This window comes from Panthera onca, chromosome D1 (assembly GCF_046562875.1).
Source record: "Panthera onca isolate mPanOnc1 chromosome D1, mPanOnc1 haplotype 2, whole genome shotgun sequence".
NCBI classification, from domain to species: domain Eukaryota; kingdom Metazoa; phylum Chordata; class Mammalia; order Carnivora; family Felidae; genus Panthera; species Panthera onca.
Window position 1 is genome coordinate 49,531,842 of NC_138348.1, and position 12,740 is coordinate 49,544,581.

Sequence of the window (12,740 nt, forward strand, 5' to 3'; positions counted from 1 at the left end):
ACTTGATTTTATGTACTATATCTCTCATACACTTAGGAAGGGGAGAGTGAAAAGTACTACATGGTATTCAGGCAAGGAAACAGATTCTGTTCTGAAAAAGGGGATAAGGGAAACTGTTCAGTTAGCCCTTAAGTACTTTAACAAACTAATAGCTTATTTGTAGCTTTATGTTAAAATCCCAATTATAACACTTATGAAAGTAATAATCACTTAAATCCAAATGAGATTTACCATCTTGACAAAAATAATGTATATCTTCAAACATAAGGTTCTTAAGATCTTTATTAATAACCTTGTAACTTATGTTAATTATATCTACCAAGAGTATACTAAGTCAATTTTCCCCCTTAAATTCTGTGTAGATATAAATAGAATCTTTCTCTTATTACAAAAGAAAAATTTCAGGTTGTGAGGGTATGTATATGCCAGAAGTTTTTGTACAGATTTTCACTGTCAGTCTATTAACACAGTAACAGAAGGAACTATTTATTGGAGGGCTTAAGAAAAACATAAAAATGAGGAAGTTATTTACAAACAGATGTGGCATTTTATAACCACATCTGCATGTTAACCAACATTGGTCGCTGAAGCTATTTTGTAGTCTGGAGTTGTGCGTAGTAACGCTCATAAGTAAAATGAAGGTTGCAATTCTGCTAATCCTTCCAGTGGACTGAAATAGAGCGTGAACCCTTAGCTTTGCTCTAGAATGGGGATTCCTATCTTTTTTGAGATCTTGAACCTCTTTGATAATCCGTTATAGGCTTTGGACTTCTTCTCCCAAAAATGCGTTATACACAATAAATAATTTTTTGTTCCCTTTGAATATCTCTGGAAACATATACAAGAAACTACAGTGATTGCCTGAAGAGAGGGGAGCTGGAGGACAGGAGTAGGAAGGAAGACTTCTCTTTCTCCAAATATCCTTTTATACTGTTTTTTAAGTTTTCAACCAGGTATATATCTTACATATACGTATACATATACGTATATAAAAAAATATATATATATATTTTAAAGTCACAATGAAAAAATGTTTACACACAATTTTGGGTTCTGTGTTTCTCATACCCTACAATTAAAAAAATTTTTTTAATGTTTGTTTATTTTTTTGAGAGAGAGAGAGAGAGAGAGAGAGCACGCACAAGTGGAGGAGGGGCAGAGAGAGAGGGAGACACAGAATCTGAAACAGTCTCCAGGCTCTGAGCTGTCAGCGCAGAGCCTGACGCGGGGCTCGAACCCATGAACCGTGAGATCATGATCTGAGCCTAAGTCGGATACTTAAACAACTGAGGCCTCCCCCCTGCCATCACCCCGGTGCCCCACTTATCCTCTACAATTTTAAAAACTAAGTAGCTTTTAACAGAATATACATTAGGTCAGTTACGGATTATCTTACTTGATTACCAAAGATAGAGATATAATCAATAGTTTCAGTGACCTATTCGTGCTATTGTTTGTTTAACAAAACATGCTGAGTCCTCAATGATCTGTTTTGAAATCTTGTTAAATTTTGTTTAGTAGGAATATACTTTTTTTAAACATCAGTTTAAGGATTTTTTTTTTCTTTCAGAGGTAGGCTGTAAAGGCAATTGTGACTAAGGAAGTTGCTTATTGGGAAGAAAAGAGCTATATTATGTTTCAATTCATATAATGTCTTGCTTGATTTCTTTTGGGAAGCCTGTGTGAGTGTGTGGTGATAGAGGGGCTTTCCTCTAAGGGAAAATTGGCCTATGTAGAACTGACAAAGATCTTACAATTAATTTAGTGTAGTGTTTCTTAACCTTGGAGATTCTAATTCAGTAGGTCTGGGACTATAGCCAGAAACTGTATTTCTGACAAGCTTCTTAGATGATTCTGAAGGGCTCTCAGCTTTAGGAACTAGTGTTGTAGTACATGCTATTATGCTTTACTGATTGCAAAAATTCGTCATAAGGATTCATACTACTGACATTTCAGCTGTGTGAATATAAGTCCCGTTCGCCTTTTGAGGGTCTTGGAAAAGAGGAAAGTAAAAAGCCAGAGGGATGACCTTGATAGCTACTCCTGAGGCATGCTGGGCTTCTGGAGATTACAGATCAGAGTTGTTTTATATTGAAACTGGCCCTAAGTCTTAAAGCTTATGGAAAAAGTTCAAGGGTGAATATTGGGTGCTTTAGAAATGAGGTTCTACTCAAATGTAGGGGGAATGGAAACAGAATTGGATTAAATAGTACTTGTTGAGGTTATGGATTAATAATTAGTAATTATTTAGAGTGATTAAAAATTATTACTAATTTTTAATAATTAGTAATTATTTAGAGTGATTTCAATATTTACCATTTAAGTTTAGTTATTTAAAACAAAACATAAAATTTTTATTAAAAATTTAAAGAAGGAAATGATATGTAGAAAAGCATGCCCTAGAAAACCTAAAGGTAGGTCATCTGGGCCAACCTTCTTGCCCAGTTGCCTGCCTTAGAGAAACCTGGTTATTTGGATCATGAAGCATAATAAGACCCCAATTCCCCCTTTAATTAAGACCACATATAATATTGTAAGCAGAGTATGTAGGAGGAAGTAACTGCTTCATGAGTACTAGACCTGCAAACCTGGAAGACTTCCTCAAAAATCTTAATCCCTTTGTCCCTCGAAGAAAAAAAAAAACACTCCAAAGCAAAATCTATGAACCAGAAAACCCAAGCCACTCACCATGTTTAAGTGCAGGATTTAAAATAGCAAAAGGAAGTAAAGCCCATCTCTGTGATGTCAAGTGCTATTTTGGTATATAACAAAATAGTTGAATCATAAGTCCCTCAAAGTTAAAATATTAAACAGACTCTTAGCTATAAGATGTGTTGCCAGGCATCTGTATGGAATATAAGCATGTAATCAGAGTGTATTGTATTTCTCCACACAAAGAGAAGCAAAGCTACTGCTTCTAAAGATTAGGAAACTTTCATTAGACTGACAGAAGACAGTACAGAGGAAATGGCTTGGGGGTGGAGGCGATGTATTTGAGAGGATGAAAGGAACAGTATTCATACTATCCAAATTAGAGCCAGGATGTTTATGCTCAAATCTTGTCTTGGCTCTGTGTTGAGGGGACTGAATAATGGGGACTTGAGAAAGTGTATCTGTGAGATCCCTAAATTAGGCACCAAATATACCAAATTCCTTTGTAAACTCTTCTTATTTGTGAATAAAGCCCAAAGCCAGCTAATGCTAATTACCTCTTCCTCTTTTCTGTTGCTAGTATCCTTCCTAAAGCTGTGATTTCATTCAGTTGTTTACAAGTCACATGCCTCTACAGGATTGTCACCTTATGGGGAGTGGTTTTATTCATTTTTCATTTACTCAAACACCATGTACTTATTGTGCACATATTTCATGCTGGGTACTGTGCTAGGCACATAACAATGTAATTATTAGCAAAGATAGACTTGGTCCCAGTCCTCGAGCTTACATCTCCCTTAGTTTTGTCATGTGATGTGGACATTAGATTAATGTAAATTACTTAATTAGCACCTTTTAAATTAGTATTAGAAACATTTCAGTTGTCAGTGTCTCTAATAAAATTTTGGCCAGTGTTAACTGACTGAGACTGACATCAGTGGAGTTTAGACTCAAGACTATATTTAGGCTGTATTTAAAAAACTTAAGGGATGTTAATTTTCTTTCTGAAAGAGCAGATCTAATTAAGGTTTTTCTTAAGAATTAGAAAAGCTCAATGTATAATTTGCAATAGCATTGGCAAAAAAAAAAAAAAGAACTATTTGTATCTCATTATTGCCCTCTTACATTGCTTTAGTACACATAGGAGGCAGCAGCGGCAGCTCTTGGAGATGAAAACAGTTACTGTCCTGGGTCTGAATAAAGAAAATCTTGATGCTTTCTTTTGGGATGGCTTTCTTTACAGTTGTCATTCATAAGAAAGGACTTTAATAAGTAGAAGTTTTAATAGTCTTGCAAGTGAGAAACTTAAGAACCTCCTTATACAGCATAAGGAGCTGCAGGTGGCATTTGCCTGGAGTGTTATTGCATTCTGTGGCTTGTGTCCCCTAAGGATTCTTCTACATGAATTCTCTTGTTGCTTTTGGAGTGTAGAACCACCCTAATTTGAGACTGAAGATTGGAGAAGGCTAAGTCCATCCATATATGGCCTTGGTCTCCTGAAGGGTTCAAGTACTTCACTAAACTAGAGGAGAAACTCATTGCTAGATTTTGAATTTGGAGTAAAACTTGTTTTGATTTGCCTAGTTTCAGGTTGTCATCTGTATTTTCCAGTGTGCCTCAACAATGGAAACCTTGGGTTTTCTTAATGTAGAATCAATTCACTTTACCAAGAGCTGATATATTTTTCACACACAGACAACTGTGTTACTCTGTGTATAAGGCCTTCTGCTAGAAAGGCCAAATGTATCCTCTGGCACTAATATTACAAGATAAAGAGTTCGTGCCAGTGATTTATATTAATATCCTTTTTGGGCAAAGGAACAATAGACTTTATCGGTTGGATTCTTGCCACTATTTCTGTTTGATCATGAACAAGTTAAATTGTTTTTAGGATGTATCTTAAAGTCCCCATTATTATTTTTGAGCAAGAGAGAATGTGAGCGAGTAGGGGAAGGGCAGAAGGAGAGGGAGAATTCTAACCAGGCTTAATGCTCAGCGCAGAGTCAGACTCTGGGCTTGATCCTCACATCTTTGAGATCATGACCTGAGCTGAAATCAAGAGTCTAATGCTCAACCTACTGAGCCACCCAGGTGCCTCCCTGCCCCCACCCCCACCCCACCATTATTTCTGAGCTGAATAAATCCCTCTTTCAGACATGTGACAATTGAATTGGCCTGGGCTTTGAAACATGTCTTGGCCTTTATAGCCTGTTTATCTTCATTCATATACATTTGCTCCTTCAAGCTATAACTAGGTTTGTGAAAGTCAGATTTGTGCATTCCAATATCAAAGTCTATTTATAGTGATTTATGGGATGAGAAATTGGGTAACATGGGTTCCTAACATCCCACCAAGTATGTGTGGGTTTGGATTTTAAGTGGTTTGCATGATTCTTTTCCAAGTGGATTGTCACACTGAGTTAACAATGTCTTTCAGAATTCCACTAATAAATCACAGATTCTCACTGCTAGTATTCCATTGCTTATTTAATGACACCCTATTCTAGTTTTGGGTTTTGCAAGCCACATGGAGTATTTAAAACAAAATCTCAGAATGCCCTTGGAACTTTTGGTTCAGATCAAACTCCTTGGAACCCTACTGCTTTCAGAGTTCCTCTGCCACTGTTGGCAGTACCAAACGTAGCTTCTTGTAATGTCTTTTTGGGTTTTGCGGGGCTGCCCCAGGCCAAGGGCTGGAAGAACGGAAAGAGCTCATCGGTTTGTTTGAAGGCAGACAAGCTGTACAGGCAGCTTTTCCCAGACTCTCCCAGCTCCGGCTTTTCATGCATACCAGCGGAGCCGCTTTTTTCCTCCAGTGATTGAAACCATCTGGACTGCAGGGGGGTCACGTGTGTATGAGAAAATGACATAAAGTTTCAGATCCCCTTGTGTTTTGCTCCAGACCCAGACAATTCTTGTTCGGATGGTGCCGAGGTGAGGGCCGTCCGGTTTGTGGGCCAACTCTTCATCCTGCCCCCCACCTCCATTTTCCCAACCCCAGCACACCCTCCCCCCCCCCCCCCCCCCCAAGCTCCACACTCTCAGCGCGGGTTTTCTTGTTCCCTCCAGTGCCTTGGAGCACACCCCGCCACCGGGCTCAGCAGCCCACCCTCTCTGTCTCGGGTGGAGGCACACCTCCTCCACGCCCCCCTCCACTCAAATCTGTGCTCCCTCCCATCTCTCTCCCCCTAGCCCGGCCGCAGCCCCGGGCGCGGATGCCTGCCCGACCACCGCCCTCTCTCCCGGAGCGGCTCCTCCTCCGGGCTGCGCGGCTCCAGACAAGCCCCCATCAGTGCGAGCGCCCAGCCTGGCTGGAGAACTCAAGAGGTAAGAGCGTCCGGCCGCCGCCCTGGCTTTCCCAGCCCGTCTTCCCTCGGGAGGGGGTGGGGTGCCCGTGCCCTGGCTCCCGCGGCTGGCGGGCAGGAGGGGCGCCGGTTCCGCTCTGCCGCGCCCTGCCCGCCGCTGCAGCCCTAGCCCTTTTCCCGCTATTCACCGCTCCTAGCCCCGGCCAAGTTTCAGCTCTGTGAGTATTCGCGCCGGGCGCCCACACTCGGGGGCCTCTGCAGGCGCAGAAGAGCAGGGCGGAGGGGGAGAGCTCGGCGGGGCTGGTGGGGACTGCCCTCTGGGCGGTGGGTCGGGGCAGCCTTTCCGGCGGGCTGGGGCCACGCAGTTGGGGGTGGGGAGCAGGGAGACCAGGGATCTGGGGAAGTGCAGAGCTGCGGTGCGCAGAGGAGACTGCGGGCAGTCCCGGCGGGCCTGTGAGTGGGTTTCGCGTGCAGCCGCCGGTTGGTCCCCTGGACTCGCCAAGCTGCTCTGCTGTGGCTGTTGAGCCCTAACCTGCAGCTGTGGTGGTTGTATGCAGGCTCCTTGAGGGACGCGCGCGCGCGCGCGCGCGCGCACACACACACACACACACACACACACACACACACACACACGGAACTCAAACAAAGGAAAATTAACTTTGTACTCTATGACTTTAACAAATTAAACTGCAAGTATTGGTGAATGATTAGCTTTCCTTTTTTGTCCTTCACCTGAAATGCACTAAGTATTAAAGATGTATTTTTTAAGTGACTCAAGACTAGCCAATGTTTGTGCTACCTTATCCAAGAATTTAGTAATTTAGTAGAATTTAAGAGACTGAACATTTTCAAGTGTTTCTAAGGATTATTGCATTTTCCTGGGATCTTTATACGAATGTAGTTTACAGTTACTTGGACATGAATAAAACAACTTCACTAACTGAGAGAATTTGTTTTAATGCTGCCTTAGTCTAGCTCTTGGTTTTATCCCATGCAGGTGTTTCTCTTGTTTGGGCAGCAGGGTCTTGGGAATGGGAAAGAGGTCATTATCTCAGCTCCAGGACAGTTTTGAGTTATCTTTTATATGCACACACTTCAACTGGCCATCTTGGGATAGGGCCACAAGATTAAAACTCAAGTGACTGTGTTACTTTTTTCCCCCAAGTAGTATTTTCAGAAGGTGAATCCCTTCACTGATGAGATTTTTCAGAGACGGGTTTCTAAAGAACCTGAAATAGTCTAGATTTCAGAAAGCTGATCAAAGGTAGAAACCAAATTGCTCATAGTCTGTCTCCCGTGCTGAATTAAGGACCGCACAAAGAAGGAGCTTAAGAAGAGCCTGTTGAATGCATGGAGTGAAGTAAAGGCTTCCTGGACTCTGCTGGCTTGTCTGAGAGTTCCACTGTGACTACGTAGATACAAGCGTCCTTTTCATTTATCCGGTAACTATTACCCTTGGAAAAACTCCCTAAGATATGGGGGTGATTTGTTCAAGTGCATATGGGAAGTGGTGTTATCTTCAAAGTATTTTTTATGGAACACTTAGTGACTGGCTGATAATTAGTAAAAACTTTGCTCTTGGGTTTGTGGATTCATTGGGGAAAGAGGAGTGACACATAAGAGAAGAATAAAAACTTTAGATCCATTGGCTTAGAATATAAGAATTAATTATAGAAGCTCAGAGGAGAATATGATTATGAACCAGAGTGCCTTTAAGGAAGAGAAGGGATTTCAATTAGGCCTTGAAGCAAAGCATGGCTCTAAACCTGGTGGAGAGTTGCTAGGGAGAGTTTCCAAGAAGAGAGACAGTAGATCATTTGGATTGGAGCTGGGGAGAAATGTGATGCTTACTGAGCATCTTACTCGGTGCCACATGCCACACTCTCTCTTTCATCTTCTAGTGATACGAAGTAGGTGTTGTTACTCTTGTCTTAAAGAGAGGGAATTCTTGTTTTACAAAGAGAAGAGCTGAAATATAAGTAACTTGCTGAAGATCACACAGGTAGTGAGTGGTAGAGCTGGAATTCTAACTCCTGGTTGTCTACCTCTAAAGTTTGTGCCTCCACAGCTGCCTTCCACAATGGGCAGTGGGAAGTTCAGTTGAAGCAGACTGGTCAGCTTGAATTCTGGCTCAGGAGTTGCAACTTTATCCTATATGCATGGTCTGGCTTTAAAGATTTTTGAGAAAAGGAGTGATGGGCAAAGCCATTTTTGAAGATTAATGTGACATCAGGGTACAGGATTTGTAACTTGCTCATCACAGGTAAGGTGCAAGATGTAGTTCTTAATAAAGGAGATTAAAAAAAAATGTGAATGTAGGAAATATACCTGGATGTTTAAATTCCTGGCCTCTCCAGTAGCTTGGTTCACTGGGTAAGACTTTGTTGCACTGACCACAGGGCTGCTGGGGATCTAGAAAAGAGCTGGATCTGACCGGGCAAACATTGAACTGGAATGTGTATGTGGGGCAACATGGTTTGTCCTTTGTATTTCCCACATGTGTTGCAATGCTTTGGTGAAAGTTTTTTGTTTTGTTTTGTTTGTTTGTTTGTTTGTTTGTTTGTTTTTATAATTACCCTAGGACAGAGATCAATGTTGTAATTTGTTTAAGAGCCTTTACTAAGTAGGAAAGTTGAGCTCCCAAACCAGGGCTTCTGCTCTAAAGATCTCATTTAAGTTGAGGTGTCCTTTCCCCCCAACATTTCCTTGTTTCCTAAAAATGCTGAATTTTAAAATTTGGTATTGCCAAGGTAAAAATGAATTGAGATTCCGTTTCTTAATAAAACCAGTTAAGAGAAAATGCACTGTATTTCACTTTTTTGTCATGGAGGAACAATAGCATACCTTTGCAAAGTTACTGTGTGGGAATTTCAAAGGGATAGGAAAGCCAGGATTTAGAGATGTGCAGAGCTCTTCCTACCCCTCTACATTTCTTACCAGTAATTGTGTTCATATATACACCTAGAGAGCTTAGGGGGCCTTTGAATACCCAAGTTTATAGCTAGACCCTTTGATTCTCTGCAGATAATGGGCTCAGGAAGGGCAGCAGTGGGTGGAGCCATTTTATTAGAATTGTCTCCCACTTTGAATACAGTCTAGTGCAACTGGTTCTTCCTTGTGCGACATCTAGGCCTTTTTCTCTGAACTTGTCAGTTACTCTAAAGAATTGGTTTTTAGGCAAGGGATACCAGGTAGTGGGGGAGTTGTGCCCAAAAAAGGCAGAAAATCAAGTTGGTCAGCTAGAGAATTTTTATTATTTGTTTGTTTGTTTATATATTTATTTTTGAGAGCAAGAGCTTGTGCATGTGCAAGCAGGGGAGGGACAGAGGGAGAGGGAGAGGGAGAGAGAGAATCTTAAGCAGGCTCCACAGTCAGCGCAGAGCCAGACATGGGGCTCAATCTAAGGACTGTGAGATCATGACCTGAGCCAAAATCAAGAGTTGGATGCTTAACTGACTGAGCCACTCAGGCGCCCCAAGGATTTTTATTTTAATTAATGTTAGAGTCAACCATAGTTTTGTGTAAAATAAAAAATGTAAACCCAACATAGGATCTCAGTTCTCTATACCCATTTTTACCTTAAAGAGCCTCTAACTGGAGAGCTTGCTTACCCCATTGATAGGGCTTTGATAGGTAAAATTCTCACGAGCGGCTCTGATCGTATCAGGACGACTCAGTTTGGGTTTTGGATCTCAGAGGAATGTGACTTCTCAGCATAGGGGATTTAGACTCGAAAGATATGGGTTCAAGTTCCAGCTTTGCCACTTTTGTTTAGAAGTGTCTGGAGTTTGATATCAGAGGGATTTCTTAGCTCAGTTTTTCTGGTTCTTCTAGGTGAGGGTAATGCTCTAGCATCAGACAGAGTTCATGCCCTGATTAGTCCCTTGGTTCCTTCTTGTAGTTTGTTATCTTGTGTCACCTGAAAGCCATTTTGTTTCATCTGTAGCCTGTAGTTATAGATCAGAAAGGAAAATCAGCTGGAATTTCCTCTAGAGAATGGCAAGCCTCATTGTTGGTGATCTTTTGGTAGGAGTTTCTGTGAGAACGCTCTTAAGTTTTGAGAATTGAGGTTTCAAATAGTGACTTTGGCAATGCTCTTATTTATTTATTTATTTTATTATTTTTTTCCACTATAAAGGTCTTTTTTTTATATGAAATTTAATGTCAGATTGGTTTCCATACAACACCCAGTGCTCATCCCAACAGGTGCCCTCCTCAGTGCCCATCACCCACTTTCCCCTCCCTCCCACCCCTCAGTTTAGTCTCAGTTTTTAAGAGTCTCTTGTGGTTTGCTTCCCTCCCTTTTTTTTTTCCCCTTCCCCTCCCCCATGGTCTTCTTCTGTTAAGTTTCTCAGGATCCACATAAGAGTGAAAACATGGTATCTGTCTTTCTCTGTATGACTTATTTCACTTAGCATAACACTCTCCAGTTCCATCTACATTGCTACAAAAGGCCATATTTCATTCTTTATCATTGCCACATAGTACTCCATTGTATATATAAACCACAACGTCTTTATCCATTCATCAGTTGATGGACATTTAGGCTCTTTCCATAATTTGGCTATTGCTGAAAGTACTGCTATAAACATTGGGGTACAAGTGCCCCTATGCATCAGCACTCCTGTATCCCTTGGGTAAATTCCTAGCAGTGCTATTGCTGGGTCATAGGGTAGATCTATTTCCAATTTTTTGAGGAACCTGCACACTGTTTTCCAGAGTGGCTGCACCAGTTTGCATTCCCACCAACAGTGCAAGAGGGTTCCCATTTCTCCACATCCTCTCCAGCGTCTGTAGTCTCCTGATTTGTTCATTTTAGCTACTCTGACTGGCGTGAGGTGGTATCTCAGTGTGGTTTTGATTTGTATTTCCCTGATGAGGAGTTACGTTGGACAGTGCTCTTAGTTAAATGTCAGAGATATTTGGTTGCATTTTTGGTTCATTGCTTACTCACACAGTTGTTAATGTTTTTATATTTGGTAAGCATTTGTTATTTTTATCATTTATTAAAGGAGTGATTTAGATTTTCTAAGGTAGCTGAAAGCTTTAGAAAAATAGGACTGGGGTATCCTTTTGGTTCTCAGATATAATCTCCTGTATAGTACAACCATTTGACTATTTTAACTCACTCTGCCTCCAAATATCCTTAATCTCTCTCAAGTGATTTGCTGTCTCTCAAGAGATTTCACAACCTCTCTAAGAAACATTTTCTGAGCTTTCCAGACTGATAATCACAGATTATCTCCTTGTTATTAGCCTGAGTTTTCTTTTCATGTTTCTTGCTTTCACGGTTTTCCCATCCTTCTTCAACACACAAATGTTCACAGAGGGAACGAGTTGTCTTTCCTGGGCCCCAGTGGCAGCTACCAAATGTGCAGATTGCCTCTCTGGACTCATCCTTTCTTTCTCTTTGTCTGGCTAAACAAGCTGAGCACTCTGTATTTTTCTTTATACAACTCTCTTTTGAGACCCATGATTATACTTGTTGCTTTGTTTTTTGTTTTATGCAGGAAGTCAATATCAGATATGTAAGCAATTACAGGTTTCAGTGAAGGGAGCCTTTTGGAAATAAAATGTGCTTTTTCTTCCTATTGGCATGAATAATTGTGTAACATATGTAAATACTGAAGATGATCTTCTAAAAAAATATCAAAAGAATTTTGCCTAAGTCCCCTTTAAGAGCTTAAAAAGAATCCAGCCTTTATAAGATTACACTAAAAGTAACAGACTATCCCAACTGAGTCCCTTCTAGAAGTGTGGGAGTCATTTGTTTAAACCAGAACTTAGGATACCCAAGCAAATATGATAGAAAGAATCTACTTAACACTTTGTTAATAGCATAAGAAATAAAACTCTTTTTAATGGACATTTTGTGATAAAGGTCATAGTGATTAGAATATGTTGGGAACCCTGATTGTCAGTGCTCTGGAAACTACTTTGAGTAGACAAGTATAAATGTTAGTGGCTTTTTGTCTTTCTTTGGTGTGAAATCGGGATCTTGGATGTTAATTTAACTAAGAACAAGTTTGAATCTAGGTATTTGTGGATTTTCCCCCTACCCTTCTCCCTATTCTTTTTATCCTGAAGGCTAATTGGAGTGGAGTGGCAAGTGCCTCTAACCAAGGTATCCTTGTGTTGGGATGTTTTATCAGACACTGGTCTGTATTATTGTCATTCATACACCCTTACTTGTGTTCACCATTTATTGAATATCTGCTGTGGAAAAAGCACTGGGTTAGTCCTTTTTAAGCATCTGTTTGTTCTCTTACTACTTTTTTTTTTTTTTTTTTTTTTTTTAGTGAACATCATATTAGGTGTTTGATGAATCAGTGAATGGGTAAAGCTAAAAAGTTAGAAATTATTTTTGGATATGGGTGTTGGATATCTCTTGATTTGAATGCTGCTGTTGGGAAGTGGCCATGCTTATATCATTCTGCCCTCTCTTCTAGGTGCTGTGATGACCCTTGACAAGGAGGCTGAGCATGTGGGGTATATTTTCTAGTGAGTGAACAGGGCCCGGTTAATTATTTTTGCTACCAGTTGTGTTAGATTACATTTTCTATTACCAGGAACTTCACTTAGCATAATATCCACTGCAGTAGAAAATACCCAGTGGTTGGTAGTGAGAACTACCTGGAGAGGGTTTTCCTGAAGGTCTGTTTTGCCAAGGATAGATTCTAGGTGCTTGGATCCAAAGGGCTTCTACACAGACCAGAGTGATTCTCACACTGGGACCCAAGGGGAATGGAAATTCTCTTAAAATGTTTTACTAGTATGGGAGGG

At 40.8% G+C, this 12,740-nt stretch overlaps 1 protein-coding gene across 9 annotated transcripts in view; it reads left to right on the forward strand.

The window, feature by feature from the left end:
* The first annotated feature begins 5,318 nt into the window (after positions 1 to 5,318).
* The window catches only part of DENND2B (DENN domain containing 2B), a 156,770-nt gene continuing 149,348 nt past the window's right edge, over positions 5,319 to 12,740 (forward strand). For 3 of the 9 annotated variants that reach the window (XM_081790311.1, XM_081790308.1, XM_081790315.1), the window contains exons 1-3: positions 5,319 to 5,586; positions 5,845 to 5,979; positions 7,267 to 7,399. The gene's annotated coding sequence lies outside the window, so the exon portion shown is untranslated. Of the gene's footprint in view, positions 5,587 to 5,718; positions 5,980 to 6,097; positions 6,176 to 7,266; positions 7,400 to 12,406; positions 12,459 to 12,740 lie in introns of those variants that run through there. The other 6 variants (XM_081790310.1, XM_060605945.3, XM_081790316.1 and 3 more) reach the window with 6 other exon arrangements.